This window comes from Meleagris gallopavo, chromosome 16, assembly GCF_000146605.3.
Source record: "Meleagris gallopavo isolate NT-WF06-2002-E0010 breed Aviagen turkey brand Nicholas breeding stock chromosome 16, Turkey_5.1, whole genome shotgun sequence".
Lineage (NCBI taxonomy): Eukaryota > Metazoa > Chordata > Aves > Galliformes > Phasianidae > Meleagris > Meleagris gallopavo.
The window spans coordinates 192,371-210,464 of record NC_015026.2 but is presented as its reverse complement, the minus strand read 5'-3'; the positions used below and the strand labels follow the sequence as shown (position 1 = coordinate 210,464).

At 50.8% G+C, this 18,094-nt stretch overlaps 1 protein-coding gene across 1 annotated transcript in view; it reads right to left on the bottom strand.

The window, feature by feature from the left end:
• CAPN15 (calpain 15) overlaps nt 1-17,907 on the bottom strand; it is a 35,072-nt gene extending 17,165 nt beyond the window's left edge. Inside the window, exon 1 of the mRNA XM_010719305.3 lies at nt 17,737-17,907. The gene's annotated coding sequence lies outside the window, so the exon portion shown is untranslated. The remainder of the gene's footprint in view (nt 1-17,736) is intronic.
• Nucleotides 17,908-18,094: the final 187 nt, after the last annotated feature.

Genomic DNA, 18,094 nt, shown 5'->3' with positions numbered 1-18,094 from the left:
TGATACAGAATGTATTGTAGCAAAATCCTCCTGCTTGATAAATACAAGAAAGGGCATTAGATCTTTGCGGTGGAAAAAGGAAAGTCATACCAAACAAACAAACACAATCCTGCCTCAATTATCCGTGAGCTGTAAACCAGTTCTCCCATGCAGCTGTTTTCTGTTTAACTCCTTCCAGCAGCACTGAGCCGGGGGAGCAGCCTCACACACGGACCTACCACACCTCCAGCAGCAGCTGCAGCAGCAGAAGACAGCCATGGCTGTGCAAGGACGGCTGCAGGAGGTCAGGAAACACGCAGCACCACTCTGGCAGTCGAGCTGTTGGAAGGGCACGTGGGTGGCACTGCTGGCTCCTGCCTACACGCCGTGCAGCCCGGGCAGGGAGAGACTGGTGGCTGAGCTGCCTTCCTCCTGCAGAGCCAGGCAGGGCTGGGCTGGATCAAGGGGAAGGTTTTGGCAGATGAACTGGCAGGGCAACATAGAAAAGCTATGAGCGGGGATTTCCCAATATTTACAGATTTTTATAGGAGCACCAATAGAGAAAAATGGCCTCTGATTCACACTTGTAAGCCCCTAAGGTTACAGAAGTGTCATCAGCTCTGTGCCAGCACCATACAAACAGTGCAGGTTGCATAAGCATTTCCCTCACTCCTCTAAAGTGAGCCAAGGAAATAAAACAGGCTGAAATTCCACTGACCTTCACCCAAGCTCAGAGAAGCGCAGCCAGAATGAAAGCACAAGAAGGGACCTCTCCCTTCGTGCTCATCTCCCACTTTCCCCCAGCACAGTTTTTCAGCTGTAGAAGGGAAGATCGCAAAGAAAATGGCCCCGAGCTCACCCAAGCTTTCTTGGAGGCTCATACCAGAGCAGCAAAGTCAGAATCCACACCAGGTGGATCTCTCAAGACAAGACTGGAGCTGGGGCTCTGGTCTGAGCTCCCAGCTTTCCTTGGACAGACAATTACATTTACACAGAAAACAGTAACTGACAATGCTAACAACTCATGATGAAGAAAGACAACTCTATTTGTTCTGTTTGGTGAAGCAATGGTGGCAGGGGAGGATCACTTATCCAAGTAGAAGGGAGAAAAAAAATTCTGCAGCAGAAGACCTTGCAACAGTGAGCACCTGAAGGTGAACAGGGCCATTAAAAGACCCGTGAGCAGCACACGATGCTCCCTACAAGGGGCCAAGAGGCTCAGGTAGATACTACAGGTTTTCCAAGCTGATGACACGCTCCAGTTCCTGGGATTTCTTGGTCCCGTTGCAGCACATCTCGTGTGTGTCCTTGCACAGTTTCTATTCAGCTTCTACACTTTTTCCCAAGCCGGACACAGCTCACAAAGTGCTCAGCCAGCTCATGTGATTCACTGGCCAGGGAGAAAAGAGGCTGTGAGTTTTAATAAGAAGGCTCCTGGGGGAAAATTGAACTCTACTAAATGAGAAGTGTGAGAAAAAAATATCGGCCCCAGCAGTACATGTTTGTGGCAGCCAACAAAACCACAGAATCTGCTCTCAAACTGCAACTTTCCCAGCAATTTACTTTGCAGTCAATTCCCAGAGAATAGGGCTTGCGTGTCTTAACAAAGATGTTACTGGGGAGAGGACAGGGAAGAAGAAATGATTTCCAAGGCAACACTGTAAGTATAACTGCTTGCAAAGGATGCAAGAGGAACAGAGAACATGCTTCTCCACCTTTAGCTGGCAATGCATCAGGTCCCAAGGAAGTGCCCAGAGCCAGGTGGGAAATGAGCAGAGGCAGAAGCACAGCAGAGAACAGGAGCACCTTGAAACTCTATAAGATGCACCAAAATCTGGCCTTGATGAAGGAAAGAAGTTGCAAAGATCTTCATCGCTTGCAGATTTCTCTTGTCTGAAATCCCTGCCTGGGTTTGACTGGGGAAAAGGAGAAAAAGAGCAGAATCTTTGAAGGCATCAGCACATCTGATGAAGTGGGCACTGGAGTTCCAGGCCTGCAGCTGTTGCAAGGATGCAAAATAATGCAGCTGGAAGGAGCACACTTCACACCTGCTTTCTTCTAAGGCTGCAGACATACAGGTAGTGTTACCTGAGCTGATTTGCTGGAGTCTTTCATCATTCTTCATGCAGGATCTTCAAAGCAGAATGCGAATTTGGAAGGCTTGCCTTGTGAGAAAAACAGGACGTGCATCACTAGCCTTTAATATACCTTAATTTGCTTCAGTGCCTAGAAATACTATTTTTGGGAAGGAAACCAGTTTGGCTAGGAGAGCATCATGCAGCTCCACACTGATGAGACAAGACTGTTCTCAAGGGCTCCTCTGCAATGAAAAGGTTACTCAAATTTCTGCCCAAATAAGAAGAATCCCTGGGGGCACAAAAGGAAGAGGCACAGAGAGTATTTCAAGGAGGCTGGCAAGTCCAAGTCCCAGCTTTGATCAAATGCCGTGAGCTTCAGCAAGCTTTGGGCTCGCAATCTGCAGATGAGGGACCAAGCATCCCACCCCGAGGCAGCACCTCCTGCACCTCCATGAGGTGCAGGGCCCACAACAGATGGACTATGGCAATGTGATCCATTCAGATCTCAGCAGTGCTGGCTGCACAGCATGCCCTAAATGAACCCGTTAGTGCAATACAACCACTTTACTTGCCTTCTCTGTACCTCATTTCCCTAGTTTTGGGGTATCTGGGGAGATTAAGAGCAAATAATACTATGGTCCAATTGCACGTAAGTATTCTACTCCATAAGGAAAACTTGCGTGCCATTAACTCTGCCTGGCATCTTACTATGGCTTAAACAGGTTTGACAATGTCTTAATACATTGATTTTGCTTCAGGGAGTGATGAATTAATGGCCTCAATCTACATCTTGCCTTGCTTAGGTGCATTTCCTCACTGACTTTGACTGAAATCCACATACAGTTGCTATTTGAATCCCACTTAAGAGCAAATGCTTTAAAGAAGGTATACCACTTTTACAGTTTTTTGGTTTTTTTTTTTTCCAGACTCAGGAAATTGGTATAATTTGGGTGTAGAAAGAGCAAAGAAACATTCTGGCTGTGCTAAAACATTAGGGAGTGCCTCAGCATGCACACAGCCCCACAAAAGCTGCCCTTTCAGGTGAAAAAGACCCAAAGCCTCCAGCAAATGAAACACAAGAACTGAAGAATTTGCTTTTTTGTTGTTGTTACAAAAATCTTTTCCAAAAGAACAATAAAGATCACTACAGCAATGCACAAGACTGTGATTAACTCCTTCTGCTGCACCATTCTCAGCATCACTGCAAATAATGGAGCCAGAGAACAGAAAGCTCTGATCTCCAGAAGACAAACAGAGCCAAGTCACATTGGATGCTCGTGGCTTCAGCTGCCTCAACACATGGAGCATGGAGAGAACAGGAGTCTTGTCTTTCAGAAAGCCCAATATGACTTGATTCAGCTACCTTGCATGTTGGTTTTTTTCACTATGTTCTATCTCCGGTCTGAAGAGCATTCCAGCAGGCTTCCCACATAAAATAAAACTGACCAGCAACATTTACCAGCAGCTGAGATGGAGAAAGGTTAGGACTCTTTTGAAGTCAATCTCACAAATGAGAACAATGCATCTTACGGACCTGCTCCTAAATAAAACACTCATCTGCCTAAAAGGTGGCTTTTATAAAAAAGCTTGAAAAAAGCACTTTTACACTGAGCCATCAAACCAAGGCTGAAGATCAGAAAAACAACATTTTCCATAGCCAGGCAGGGTAAGGGTCTTGTAAACAGGCAGAAACACAAAGCCAGGACTATGAGAGCCACGGTAACTTGGCTTGTGGCCCTTCAGGCTCATCTTCCTCAGCATGGTACAAGCAGCTCACCATGCACACGTGCCAGCAGACACCCCTGAGCCCATTCGCTCACCAATGTTGAGAACAAATTCAGACTTAAGATGCGCTGCCGCTTCCAAGTGCTCACCTCAGTGGTCCCAGCAGGAGGAAATCTGCAATTCCCCACATGGAGATGCCTGAACGCTTCTGCAGAAAAGGTGGTAAATGAGAAATTTCAAACTCTGCTGCAAAGATCCCCTCAGTTAGGAAGGAAGAGTTCAAAGGAAGTGTAGGGACTCCCCAAATGGATCCACTGAGTGGCCTCGAGGCAGCTCAGTAAACTCCCCAGAGGTTTGTGATGGCTCGGTCCCAGCAGACACCTTCCCTGATCAGCAACAGAGATGAACTGAAGGAAGGTGAAGCTGAGGGAGAAGAGCAGTGGAGCTGCCAGGCAGCAGGAAGAGCTGCAGCCCAAGGCAGATCCAGCACAAGAGGAGCAGTGCCTGCTGACTGGGCTCCAGCATCCAGCCTCAGATCTCAGCCTGGGGACCTCAGGTCCTTTGAACACAGAGAAATTATTCCAGAGCAAACATAGCCCTGGCACCATCAAGTCAGAACTGACAGAATAGCACTGATACCACCACACACGTATCAGGGAGCAGCAAGGACATCTCATCCTCTGGGATGACCTCTAGGACAGCCCCCACACAGGGCAAGGTCCTCAAAACATCAAGGTGTGCCACAAAGAGGGTGGGAGATAAGAGGAGCACCCTGACTGGCTCCCGTGGCCCACAGGACAAACATATTCACAGCATCCCACAACGTGAAGCCTCCACGGCCGCTCAGCGTGATTTCAGATGAGATGTGGGATGCAAGGGACAACAGGCACCTAGTGCAATGTTACAGAGCTCACGGGCACTGCTTCCAGACATACTCTCACGCTGCTCTGTAATTTAAAAGAGTAAATTAAATTTCTTCTTCCTGTGATGAAAAGGAAATTGAATGTGCTGAAAGGCAAAACGCTGCCGTTGGAGGAAGCCAGGCGAGGTTGGAAAGGCTGCCTGCCCCTCAGGTACCCCCATGGGTAGCAGGGTGATGGAAGCTCTGGCAGCACAGGGAACCTGCAGGGAAGTGGGGGCAGGAGCAGCTGCCGAGCCCCTCTCTGCCTTTGTCACCCCAGTTCCCAGCCTGCAATTAGCTATGTGGGGCACTGCTATTTGCTAGGGCAACACCTACCTTTTTCCGTAAATTCTCACTGAAAAATATCACGGCATAACTCTAAGGGGCAATTAAAAAATCCTACAGTAATCAATAGCTCCAAGTCATTCAGCATGGAGGGAGTCTACAACTGCGCAGTGAGGCACTGGCAGAGGGAGGGAGCAGAGCCACGAGCCTCCAGCTCCTGATTTGGAGCTGTTACCCAGCCAGCATCCTGGTTTCCTCGCAGAATTGATGCCAGTCGCCTTTCATGCAAACAGGGAATCCTGTTGGGAGCCAGCCCTCACTGCCAGGCTCTGCAGCATCACCGTCCCGTGCCAGTCCATGAAGCTACCAGCCATGCTCAGAGCACTGCAGGCAGGACCGTGAGCTGGCAGGCAATACGAAAGGCGGTGAGACACCATGGTCACTGACAGTGACTGTCAGCCACCCTTTTAGGGTGATTAACAGGCCTTAACAGAAAACAAAGCCAGCCCTATGCCTCAGGAAAGCAGCCCTTGTTTAGCAACTAAGCCAGCACTGATCTGCAGAAAGGAAAAGTTTCCCAAGACACAGAAGAAGAAAGATGAATTCTGGCAATTCCGGATGTCCCTAGAGTTCATCCTCTGGTCAGATCAGGGCACAATGATCACTGCCACCCTATAGACAGCACAGGTGAGGATGGTGGTTCTTTCTGAGCCATTTGCCACCAGTGCCCCTAACCAGGGAGCACTGCAATCTCCCAGAGTACCTGAACAGCTCTTCTCCTTTGGCAAAAAGAAGCCTGAAGGCAGAGCACAAACCTGAATGTTCTCTCTTCTACCTCAGGAACAATAGTTGCAACTCCTCAGAAGAAGACTGATGCCAGAGGAGAATCTCAACACACAGAGCAGCAGCTCAGGGCAGTGTCCCAAACAAATCAGGATGGGAGCTCACACACACATGCACCCACTCTCTCCATCAAGCCCTTGGCTCCAGATACTGCTTTCAAGGGTGCTTACATTCACCCACTGCCAGACACTGGAAAAATGAACAAGGCAGTTTGGAGCAGCCTGCTGCACTGGAGCCATGTTCATCTCTATCCATGCTGGGAGTATGAGGCAGGACCAAGGGTGAACAGAGCTGCCTGGCCCTGTATGGAGAGCAGAGGCTTCAGTGAGGAGTAAATCCACCAACCTCACAGCTGCCTCCACAGCCTTTCCCCTCCTGGATCACCTGCACCTTCTCCAGCTCTGTTCCTCTTGCCGTACTATTTCAGGGCAAGCAGATGAATGCAGTACTGCACAAAATCTGCTGCTGCATCAGACATGTTTTGGGGAGCCTGCAGGCTCTGCTCTCCTTGTAGGCTTAGAAGAAGGAAGAACAGGGGGAGAAGCTGCCGTGGGTGCTGCTCAGGCTCAGGTCAAATGAACCAGCATCTCCTCCTCGCAATTGGAGGAAGAAGCAATTTATTCTGACAAACAGTGAAAGCCTGCAGCAGGGTTGGCTCCTTCTATCAAACCCAGTGTACCACACAGAGGCTTACGTGCTGGAGCAGCGAGGGGAGGGTACTGGCAGTCAAATGATATATCTCCCTGTGTGAGTGATGCATATCAGCAACTCTGAAGAACAAGGCTGCAAAAGACACCTGCCTACTCACCCAGCATCCTGGAGGACGGCAAGCACAGAGTGTGCTGGCCACTGCACTTGGATACACGCCAGGACAGCTCTCCCTGTATTCCCATCCGGAGGGGCCACATCCCCACTCTTCATCTCAGAGGTGGTTGAACCTTTGGGCACAAGTGCCTCGGAAATGAGACACAGCACTGAGGGGCATTCAGCAACAAGTTGGCCACGGACTGTCCACAGTGCAGGAGGCCGGGAAATAAAAGCCTTCAACTTGTAAAAGATCTGCAGCAAGAAGAATCTGGGATGCTAAGCGTTCAGATTAGCCAAAAGAATACAGGCAGCAGCACAACTCCTTCCTTCTGTTACAAGCAATGTAACTCCAGCATCCCTTCGGTCTCCAGCAAACGCAGACATGACTGTGTCCTCCCTGCCTTGCAACACCTGCTTGGCTGATAAGTTGCTTCTTTCTATCAAGCATCTGGGGAGGCTCTGGTCAGGATTGGGAACAGCTTCGCCACTCCAGCCTAAGAAATACCACCAGCACGTGAGACAGCTAAGACTGTGCACCCCTCTGTGTAACTAACTGTGCAGCTCTGCACCTGCTTTGGAGCCTTGGATTCTCCTCCTGCAGGGGTGTGTGATCCAGACAGTGAACAAAGCACTGAGAGACCAAGGACTGCCCTCAACCACTAAGTCTGCGACAAGTCCAGAAGCCAAATATGAATTTCTTAAGTCCTTGCAATTTTTATTCATTCATCATCCTCTAAACTGCTTGTTAATGATTTCCAAACCTTGGGATCAAGTCGGTCCTGCTGTCTGCAAACAATAATCACAGAAATCAAGCAGACCAAGAATACTGAACTGTTCTCAGCCCAGAAGTCACAGGGCTTGGCAATCGAACTGTGTGAAGACATAAAGGCACGTGCTGCACCACTGCAGTGCTCAGTCTGTGCCTCATCTAAGCCAGGATGGCCACTTTAGGCAGCACAGCTCTCCCCAGCCTCTCTGGGATCATACATTTGCCTGTATCCCAGAATAAAAAGCAGCTGGAGTCACATCCGAGTGCTGCCAACAGGAAGATGAAAGACTGAATCAGACACTCCTCTCTTTCCACTGACGCTGTTTTTATGGGCTCTTCTCCCCACTACTACATACACAGTTCCTTTAATTATCAATTTTCTACAGGTGGTGAAGTTCCAGATGCTCCTGGGAGGCTTTTCCAACTTTATTTATTTTATTTAAATAACAGGGGCATATGGTTTATTACAGCTATTAAAGGGTTCGTGGGTGTATGTGGAGAGAATCTTAAGAGGACAAAATAAGCATCCAAACCTGGGACTTGGTGAGCTACCAGGACCTCTGAGCACCCCAACACCAGCACCTGGCCACAGAGGAGCAGAGAACAGCCTCAGAGCAAGAGCTGTGAATGAGTTCCAAGCTCCTCTCTGACAATGCACTCGATTTCTTCAGTGCCAGCAAGACTTATACCTGTTCGGCTATAAACAGGTTGCAGCAGGCTCTGTGCAGGTGATGAGTTAGCTCAGATGAGAAATAGCCAGTTGTGGCTATGGGCAGTAAGGGCAGTACTTCTTTTTGGTGGGGAAAACAATCCCAACAAGGACTGCTGTCCCATCAACCAGCTGCGTGTCCTGCAGCCCAGCTGTGACAGGAAACTGCAGAAGCACAGGGGGAGCTCACAGACCTGGGCACAGCAAGCTTCAAAGGGCAGCCTTGATCACCTCTCTCCAGCTTGAAGTTGAAACAGACCCTGGAGGAGCAGAGAATTGGCTGGTCTTTGAAGGAGGATCTGAGCAGGGAGGCAGAGAACGAGAAGGAGCCCTTCAGTGCTACAGATGTGAGACCATAAGACAGAAAAGCAAAGATGGGACTGATTCCCATGGCTGCATTTTAGATTTACTTGCTCCCAGTGGGGAGGGGAAAAGCAAGGAAAGGAGCAAGAAGATGAACTCGTGAAGCTGCTCTCTCTAAGGAGCTGGGACAGCTTCTGCAAGATGGGTGGACTCCTGAGACCAAAAGACACCCAATTCCCCCCCCTTAGCCATCTGCATTTGAGGTATATCTGAACAACCATTCCAAAAGTAATCCCCGTGGAGGAAAGAAATCAGGATGACGAGGAAGCTCTACTTGCTGTTTTCATTTCCCTAACTGCCTTTAAGCCAATTAAGGAATTTCTTTTCAAGTGAGGGTTTGCAGACTGCCTCAGAGGAGCCTGCGCTCCCTGAACAGAACAGGGCAAGGACGAGGCAACCATCTGGAGTCAGAGCCCTGCAGTCCCCAGACACTGCAGGGACTGCAGGCCCTGCGCTTCTCTGCACAAATCCCAGCTCTCCCAAACCCCCAGATCTCACGGCTTTGCAGTGCAGTTCTGCAGTTTTTGCCTTTCCTTTTCGCATCTTTGTTTCTGCATCAGTACCAAAAAGCCTTACTGATCTCAAGCAGACCTATCCTTGCAGCTTTCAACACCTTCCCAGAGTTATAAGAATCCAACATAGAAAATGCCTTTGAAGTCTCAGGAACAGCAAAAATGAGGCTAAGGTGGAGGCACGGTCTGTGCTTTTATCTTGCACCCATAATACTGTGCCTTAATACTGTGCCCAGGCTGTAGATGATATATGCATTCTGCATCAGAAGAGCACCTGCATGGGGGCCAGGTCTGGAGGAAGAGGTCCATTTGTTGGGATGAAGACCATCTTCTATTATCTTTAAGAAAAGGGAACAATTTCAGATGTCACACAGCTGAACAACAGCAACATACATGTTCATCCTATCATCCTCTCCCACGTTCAGCACTATTTCACACTGCTTTCCAAAACACCAGGTCCCATAGACTAGACAGACTGAGGGCCACAGCAGGAAAGAGACAGGAAAGGCTGATGGGACTGTAAACCACATGCACCAGGGACTCATCCACAGCCCTTACTCCTCGTGCAACTTTTCTCCTGTGTGGGGAAATGGAAGAGATTTAGTGGTGGACATCAACTTGGCTAAGATTTATCCTGCAATCTGTAGTGCCGTTAAAATAAAAAGGAAAGAGTGAGAGAACAGAAAGAGAGAATGAAAGGAAGGGGAGGGAGGAGAACTGGAGCATCGACACAGCTCCAAAGCTGTCTGCTTCCAACACTCACATTTCCAAGGAATAATTCACCCTGAGTTTCCGGCTGCTGTGCTCCAGCCCTCACTTCTTGCCATGCTAGTATCTGGGCTCGCTTCACAGGGGAGCACACAAAAGGTCTGGTTAACAGAAGTCCACCCATCTCCACAAGCAGCTGCACTCAGGCTTGACACAAATGGCAGGAAATGGCACAAGGGGTCATCTCCAAAGGGCAGAAGGAGGACTGTCCCTCCCTAACTTCCACCTTCTCATTCCAGCACTGCTTGAACACAAACTCCATTGCTACCCACCAAGGTCAGAGATGAGCTCCTGCACCTCCAGGAGACCACCAGCTTTGCACACTCATCTACAGCCAAACAACCTGAGTTCCACCACCAGCAGCTCCAAATGAATGCATGTGAATGCCCATGTACAGCAGGCCTACAAAGGTCACTTACTTCTCCTTCTCACATGTCTGAACTTTGGAAGGAATGGTTATCAGCATCTGTTTGGTATCTCAGAGGAGTGCTGGGTGGGCTTTGGAGAGTGAAAAGGGCCTGGAGCAGAGCAGCACCACGGCATACTCACACCGCACACTCTGCAGCTACTGCCACCTCCGCTGAGCCAGCAACATGTCTGAGACATGCCCTGCTCCAGCAGTCAGACAGTAATTACCAGGGAAGTCACTACAATTCATACTGCCCCCAGGAGGCCTCTGGACTCAGTAATTCAGGCTATGGTACTGTTTACTGCCTCGTAAAGATGAAGCATACTTAAGTTAGTGCCTTGACAGCCGGAATCTAGAGGATGCTCCCAGCTGGAGCACGTATGGTTAACCTTCATGTGTCCACACACCACTAAGAAGTGCCAACTAAGGCCACGCTGGGGCTGCTCCCCACAGCTCAGCAACCTGTCCCCACAGTGGGACACAGTGCTTCCCACCACAGAGGGCAGCTCCTGCTCTTCCTTATCACTCCCAGAGCTCTCCAACCATGCATGCTCCCACTGGTGTCTCTCAGGTCTGCAAGGACAACCTGAAGGCGCCCACCCATGGGTGCAGGGCAGAGAGAAGGCACAGCCCCAACCTCATCTCTGCACAGGATGGATGGATGGATGGATCCCCACTGTGAGCACAACGGTGAGCCAGGGGCTGCAGCTCCCACATCAGCATGCCTGCAAGACACAGCATTCGAGCACTAAGAAAAACAAGCCATTGTGCCAAGCTTTGCTATTTGCTAGATGCCCTGGGGTACGTGGGACACAAGGACGTGCCCAACACATGTTACTGCATGGACCACAGAAGTTGCTAGGCAAAATGACAACAGCTGCAGTGACCAGGCAGATTTGTGCCACGCACTGCAACCCTGCAGCTTCTGCAACAGCTTTTTCACATTTCAGAAGCAACAGGTGTTTCCACATTTGTCCCTCTCTGCAGACAGTCAGAGCAGCTGTGGGGTGAGGCAGCAGAAGAAGCCTGGATTCCTTGGCAGGGAAAGGTGAAGAGGAGCCATTTGCTGCAGTTGGAGGTACAAGTGTGATGGGAGGTGCCAGCACAGCACAGTACAGCTAGCTGTACCAGCGCCTGGTGTATCAAGGAACCAGAAGAAAAAAATCACCTATAAACACAGAGTTTCACTTTTCCAAGCAATGCAGGTAAAAAAAAAAATCAGGTAAAAACAAGGCTTTCAGGAAGATGAAAGATCTTGCTTGTGACCACCTGCACCTCCTTCTCCCCACTCTGCCATCAGGGAATGCTATGGAAGGACAGCAGGTGCAGACCTGCCCTTTGCATCTTGAAAGGCAGTAAGAGCCAGCAAGAGCCAGCCTCCAGCACCTGCAGTGAGCTCCATGCAGAAGCCCAGCTCCCTGCACCTATCAGCTCCAGCATGCAGTACCACCCCACACTGTGCAGTGGGGCACAAACCCAGGCATCTGGAGACAAAGCTGTGTTATGCAGCTCTGAGCAAGGGCAAGCAAGGTCCCTCTGGCTCCCAGCAAGCTGCCAGCTTGGCAGCCCAAACTCTCCTCCCTACCCCAGGCAGTGCCCTGAGCCTCCTGCTGCTCGTCCCACCGCCATCCAGAAGGGCTGCGTTCACAATTCAGATCAAGTTTCCTCCCGGTTTTCTCATCCTACTGCAGCCTCATAAATACCATCTGGAAGGCAGGAGTAGTTCTTTTGGATCAGCTGTTCACACCACCCCTCTGTGGCCTCCAGCACCTGCCCCTCGCAGGGACTCGGTGCTGCTGCAGGCACAGATGCTGCAGGATGCATTGTACTGCTGGCTGCAGTATTGCTGCCCTGCCGTACCAGGCAGGGTCATAATGGAGCACGGAGAGGATCCCAATTCAAATGAAAGCACAGAGCAGACTGTTGAGATGGAGAGATGCTGAAAAGGCCATCTCCTCAGACAAACCACGGACCCCTGGGCAGGAGCAGACAAATTTGTCCTTTGTTTTGCAGCCCCAGTTTGCCAAGCTGAAACAGCATCAAACCACAGCTTATCTTTCCCTTCTGTGTCCCTTGAACAAGTGCCTTTTATTCATGGCAGTCCCACACAGCTAGACAGTTTCACATGAGCAAACAAAGGCCACACAGGGTTTGCTCAGCATGCGCTGCCCCGTCCCGGCACACACCAGCACCGGCCCCAAGCCCAGATGGGATCAGCATCACCTCGGTGCTGGCAGCCAGGGATGGAGGCAGGCTAAAGGGAACTGCAGCTCCACACATTCTCCTCCCCATTTCTGAATCACGTTAGTCAGAGACCCAAGGCCAGAGCCACTGGTGTCAAACTGGATTAAATTACCAGCAGGGGAAATCCAGCAGCAACTGGTGCCTGCTGCTTTTGGAAGGAAGGAATGAGCTCCAAAACAAGCCTGGAAGACAGAGGGCAGCTGGCAGCGCTGAACAGTTTCAGAGGGGGCAGGGAGTTCCCTGGAAACAGGCAGCAAGTTGGTCCTGCCCCCAGCCCCCTCTGCCAAGCCCAGAGCAGCAGGAGCACAGCCCTAAGGTAAGGACAGACACTGCACAACATCAGGTGGAAGGGCATGTGGTTCCTCCCTGGCTCTTTCAAGGGACTCTGCTCCACATACCTCATGTTCCCCACTAGCTCCCTCCTTGCAGCACTCAGGCTCCTGAGCAACTGCTGTCACCACATCCATTCATCAGCTCCTGCTGGAGGACCGAGGCTTCTCCAACAGCTCCAGGTTACATGCATGACACCTCTCCAGGGGCCAAGGGATTGGACTTGGCCAGGCTTCTGCCTCTGCAGCCAAAGGAAAAGCCAAAGAAAAGCCAAAGGAGCAAGGCAGAAGGGCTGCTCCAGAAAAAAATCCTGCTTTGGTTCCTTTTACTCTTAAAAAATGAACAACAAATTCACTTCCTGTCAATCCACCTCAGCTCACCCCCAGCATATGTGCACCTGGGAACAACCTGCTCCAAACACAACACCCAAGTGTTCTCCCAGGCCCTCCCAGCACGAGTGACCACAGCACACAAGAGACTGTCCCCTTTCACAGCAAGATTGCAGCTCCAGGATCCCTTCCTAAAAGGGAGGAAGAGGACAGGACTCTGGATCTGGCCGTAGCTAAAGATGGATACCAACCTCCTGCATGCACAGCCACATCCTGAGAGCACCAAAACTACTCAATTCCTGCACCTGGAGAATGATCTGACCCTATATCCCTGCACCTGGATGAGGACCTGACCCTACCTTTGTGATCAAGAGGGCTCAGCTGCTGCAGAGCATCCCAAAACCACGAAAAGGTGCTGCTGCTCTGTCTAAATGGCATATTTAAGTGGCAGGCCTACTTGTAGCTTCCACATGTAACAGTAACACTGCAGGCACTGCGCTCAGGCATCTCAGTAAGATCTTAGCACAAGCTCTGCCTCCTGCCCTGGCTTTTACCCGGGCTTGTTGAAAACAGAGATGAAGAAGGTGACCTGGAGGCAAGGAGCAGCAGAGGAAGAGAAAGGGAAATTTGCCCTCATACCACTGGGGCCATCTGGGGCCATATTAAAACTTCAGTTTCTCCTACTCCGTACCATCCTCTGATTTCTTTACAGCTCCAGAGCTATAAATAGCCTCATTTTAGACAATTAAGAGGCTTTGAGAGGAAACGGACTGCTGGAACAGCCAGCACAGAAAGCGGATGGACAGGGATGGAAGCCACAGCACGACGTGCTGCCAGCTCCTCAGCACTGCACACTTTCTGGGGCAAGGCACCATTCCAGCTGCCAGTGCTTTGGTGAGAACTGGCAAACAGTCCCAAGTCCAATGTTCCCATATGGATACCAAGCAGGTATCCGCAACGACCTGCAGCATGGTTTCCCTACCACATCCCAGCTGGATGCCACACAGCTGGATGCAGGGACGCAGCCACCTCACTGCAGCACTTGCACAACACCAGCTCTGCTCCAGCGTGATGAACAGGCACATCCTGAGCATCAGAGCCAATGTTAGCATCAATCTAAATCTCTCCTCTTTTAGTCTGAAACTGTTTCCCTTTGCCCTGTCATAGCAGTCCCTGCTAAAGAGTCTGTCCCCCTCTTTCTTACAGCCCTTTTAGACACTGAAGGGCCACCATCAGGTCTGCCTGGAACCTTCTCCGTGCTGCACAGCCCCTGCTGGGCCACAGGGGAGGTGTTCCATCTCTTGGATAATTTTTTTTACCACAAGAGGTATTCATTCTGAAAAGGTTTTTAGAGAAAAATAGAAAACCTTTCCAGTATGCTGCAGGAAACTCCAGAAAATGCCAATTCTCCAGAAAAGGGAAGGCATCCAGAAAGCTCCAGCCAAACCAAGTGGTGGACAGAGCGCTCAGATTCAGCTACACAGACCTCACAATTTAACTGTGCTGCAACCCAGGGGTGCTCCAAGCCACAGCAGCCTGGTGCTGATATGTGCACAGCTCCAGCAGGGACCTCACGAAGGCCCATCTCTCTGCAGTGATGCAAAAGCAACCATCAAAAGCCCTGACCAGAACAGGACCCTGCTTCCCCTTTTCACGATGGATGGGGAATGGAATGGAATCTCAAAGACAATCAGTGTCCCGATCCCTTCCTAGCACCTTACAGGTACGGAAGGATGCACGGTGAAGAGCTGCCACCACTACTTCCAGCAGCAGCATGAGAAGGCACTGCAAGCCCCTGGCTCCCAATGCACTCAATGGCATCAGCAGAGCAAGGTCCTGCCACCAGCACCTGTGGCACTGTGCTGAGCGGCTTCATGAAGGGTTTGGCACGTCAGGAACCTTGCCATGAAGGGGTGGCACCTCACCTTGGCCACAAAGAGTCTGCAGGCTCAGCTGAATGCCCTAACACCTCCATGTGTGCAAGCAAGAAGGAGCCCAAGCAGACTTGAAGCTAAGCCAGAATTCATCTGAAATATACACACAGCTATTGAGGATTTATTTAAAAATAAAATCTTTGCCCCAAGCAGAGATTTCAGCAACAAGACTCCTTTCACTACCATGCACTTGTAACTTTAACCACAGGTAGCTGTACCCTCCTGGTACACTGGGGAAAGCAGGGGTGTGTTCCTGTTTGAAAGATGAGATGCTAACACGCACAGAGACTAAGCAGCTTTGTTCAGAAGAGAACAGGCACTCAGATCTGGATGTCACAAGGCTACTGCTTCCATCACCAAGGTCCTTTCGCTGTCCCCAGCAGACAGGGCTGTAGACCACCAGCCTCAGCCCTCAAGGCACCATAGCTTCCAGCACACCTCCAACACCACACAGCATTGATTTCTGCCCTCAATCCTATCCTCACTGTGACAGAAGTCTCCCCCAAGAACAACCCACTCATGAAGAACTCCCACCCCTGTTTTCCTAACAAGATATGCATGCATCCCTGAGGCATGGGATACACCACAGCAGGCTTGGCTCTGCGCTGGCCTTCAGCAGCCAAACATTAGGAGCTCTGAAGGCGGCCTCAGGCAGGGGTAGGAAACCAGCAGGAAAAGCAAAGTCTATCCCAGAACTCCTGGCCAGCCTCAGACCAACTCCCCAGTATCCATTTCCTTCCTGCACTATATGGCTCCAGGGATGAGGCCATGAAGAGGCGGACCCACCTACTTGGACTGCTTCTATTTACTTTAAAAAAAAAAAAGTGCATTAATCTGTTTCTCTCTGAAACCAAGCAGCTGCTGCTGCTTCACCCCGTTGCTGCACCAGTCTCACCATGGGAACCGTGGGGACTTTGATGCCTGGCAGCCCGGCTGATCTCAGCACGTCTTTTGAACCCGCTTCCATAATCACCGCCTAAAGCAAGTCCTTCCCACGCAGAGGCTGCTCGGTGAATCATGGCCAGCTATTTTCCTGTCTCCAGGAACCACGCAGCACTCAACCGGGATGAGCTCTCTCCTTCAGCAGAGGAAAAGCATAATTCTCACCAAACTGCTCCTAACAGGACACTGCCTTTATCTGCACAAAGAGCAGAAGTTCCTGTGCTTGCCCCAACATCCGCCGCGCTGCGGAGGCTGGCTGTGCAGGAAATGTGCTTCTACACATGAGGATTTCACGTAATTTCTCCAGCTCCAGCAGGCTGCAGGCTCAGGATGGGGAGCAGCAGGCACAGCTGGCACAAACCGGGCTGCACAAACATCACCCTGCAGCACCGAGCACCGATTTGCACTGCCAGCTCCTGAGAGGCACTGCTGGCCGTGCACAGGAGTACCAGGGCAGTCTGCTGCCATTTCCACACTTTCCCCGACTCATCTGGGGAAGAGAGGAGAAAGCAGCAGCTTGGAGGGAGTCATCCTGCAGGAAGGGCCCAACTCTGTTTGCAGGATCCCCAAGAGCTGCAGGTCCAAGCAGGATGGGCAGCCCTGCAGGTTGGGACACGCAGCAGTGGTGGTGGGGAACTGCACAAAACAGCCTTTAAAAGCATCTTAGGCATTGCTAGAACTCGTGACCGAGAGCAAAGACAACAACGAATTGCTTCCATGCCATTATAAGCCCAGCAAGGAAACCCAAGGCAGGGCCTACAAAGGAGCAGAGCACGACGCTGCGTGCCCTGGGGTCACCCCGAGTCGTTCACCAGACACTGGGAAGTGAACTTGCTGGGACTGGCAGCAGCAACAAAAACAAGGACTACACCACAGGTAGGATGTGACCATCACAGCAATGCCTCCAGTGGAAAGCCACAACAGCTCGGGCACACTCAGAAGCAAGCAGCTATTCCTAAAATACTAGTGGCTCCAAACAGACTCGAGCAAGTACAGACACCCAACCAGGCTGGCATTACAGAAAGCAGGCTTCAGGCAAAGGCTCAGATAGTGTTAGCATTAAACACGGCAGTCTCTGTAGTCAAGCCCCCGGGCTGGGGATTTTTAGCTGCTTTCAGCATACCTCTCAGCCTAGCAGAGTCTGAATGCAGCACACAGCCCTCCAACGGGAGAAAATATTCCTCACTCTCAGGTGGCTGATGGGGAGCGAGCACAGCCAAATGACTCAGAGGCACATCTTGAGATGCTGATTTTATCAAGGAGGGACAGAAAACGAGAGCAGGAAACACTGAGCTCTTTTTCAGAGTCATTCTGTTTTGGTGTGTTTTGTTCCCCACAATCCGGTACTCAGAGCATTTCACTGCACTTTCAGGAAAACAGCATCTCTTGCTCTTTTAAGTTCAAAGACCCTTGCTACTTCTCCCACTCAACCTGGAGTCATAATGCTTCATCTCTGATAGTTACAGTTAGCTGGGAGGTGAAAAGGGAGCAGCAAGAAGGTGGCAAGCTTGTTAAAGGAATGGAGATCCCATTCCCAGGTAGACATCTTCACCACTGGGGTGAGCGAGGAAGAGGTGGGATGAGTCCTGCACTTATTCTGCAGGAAACACTGGCAGCCTGGTAAATAAGATGAGCTTTGGCACCCTCCTATCGGTGCAAATTCAGCTCTGAGTTTCACAAGGACTGGAACTGAGCCTCTGGATGAGAGCCGACACTCAGCAGGACGCAAAGCGACTCGTCCCCACTGCACTGCCCTGGGTTGAAGCTGAGAGGTAAGCAGGTAAGCAGGCTCCTTCCCCTTCTCCTTACCTTCGCAGCCGGTGGTGTAAATTCTGTTGCTGCCGCGTTATAAGGTCACTTTCCCAAACAGGACCACCGTGACTACTCCTATACCAGCCCACAGCTGGGTGCCCTGGGTAGGGTGGGCTAGTGAAGCCATGGTCCGACTCCGTCTCTGCGGCCAGCGACGAGGCAGAGCTCCCCATGGTTCCCCCCTACCCAGGCCACGCAGAGCTTTATCCTAGGTTAGGTCCAAGGCAGTGGCACAGGCAGTTCGGGTGGGATAGGCGAGGCGCCGCGGCATGGGCTGCTGTAAGGTTCCCGACTCACTGGAGAAAGGAAGGTCGGTTCTGATCAAGAGTTGAAAAAACAAAGAGAAAAGGAGAGA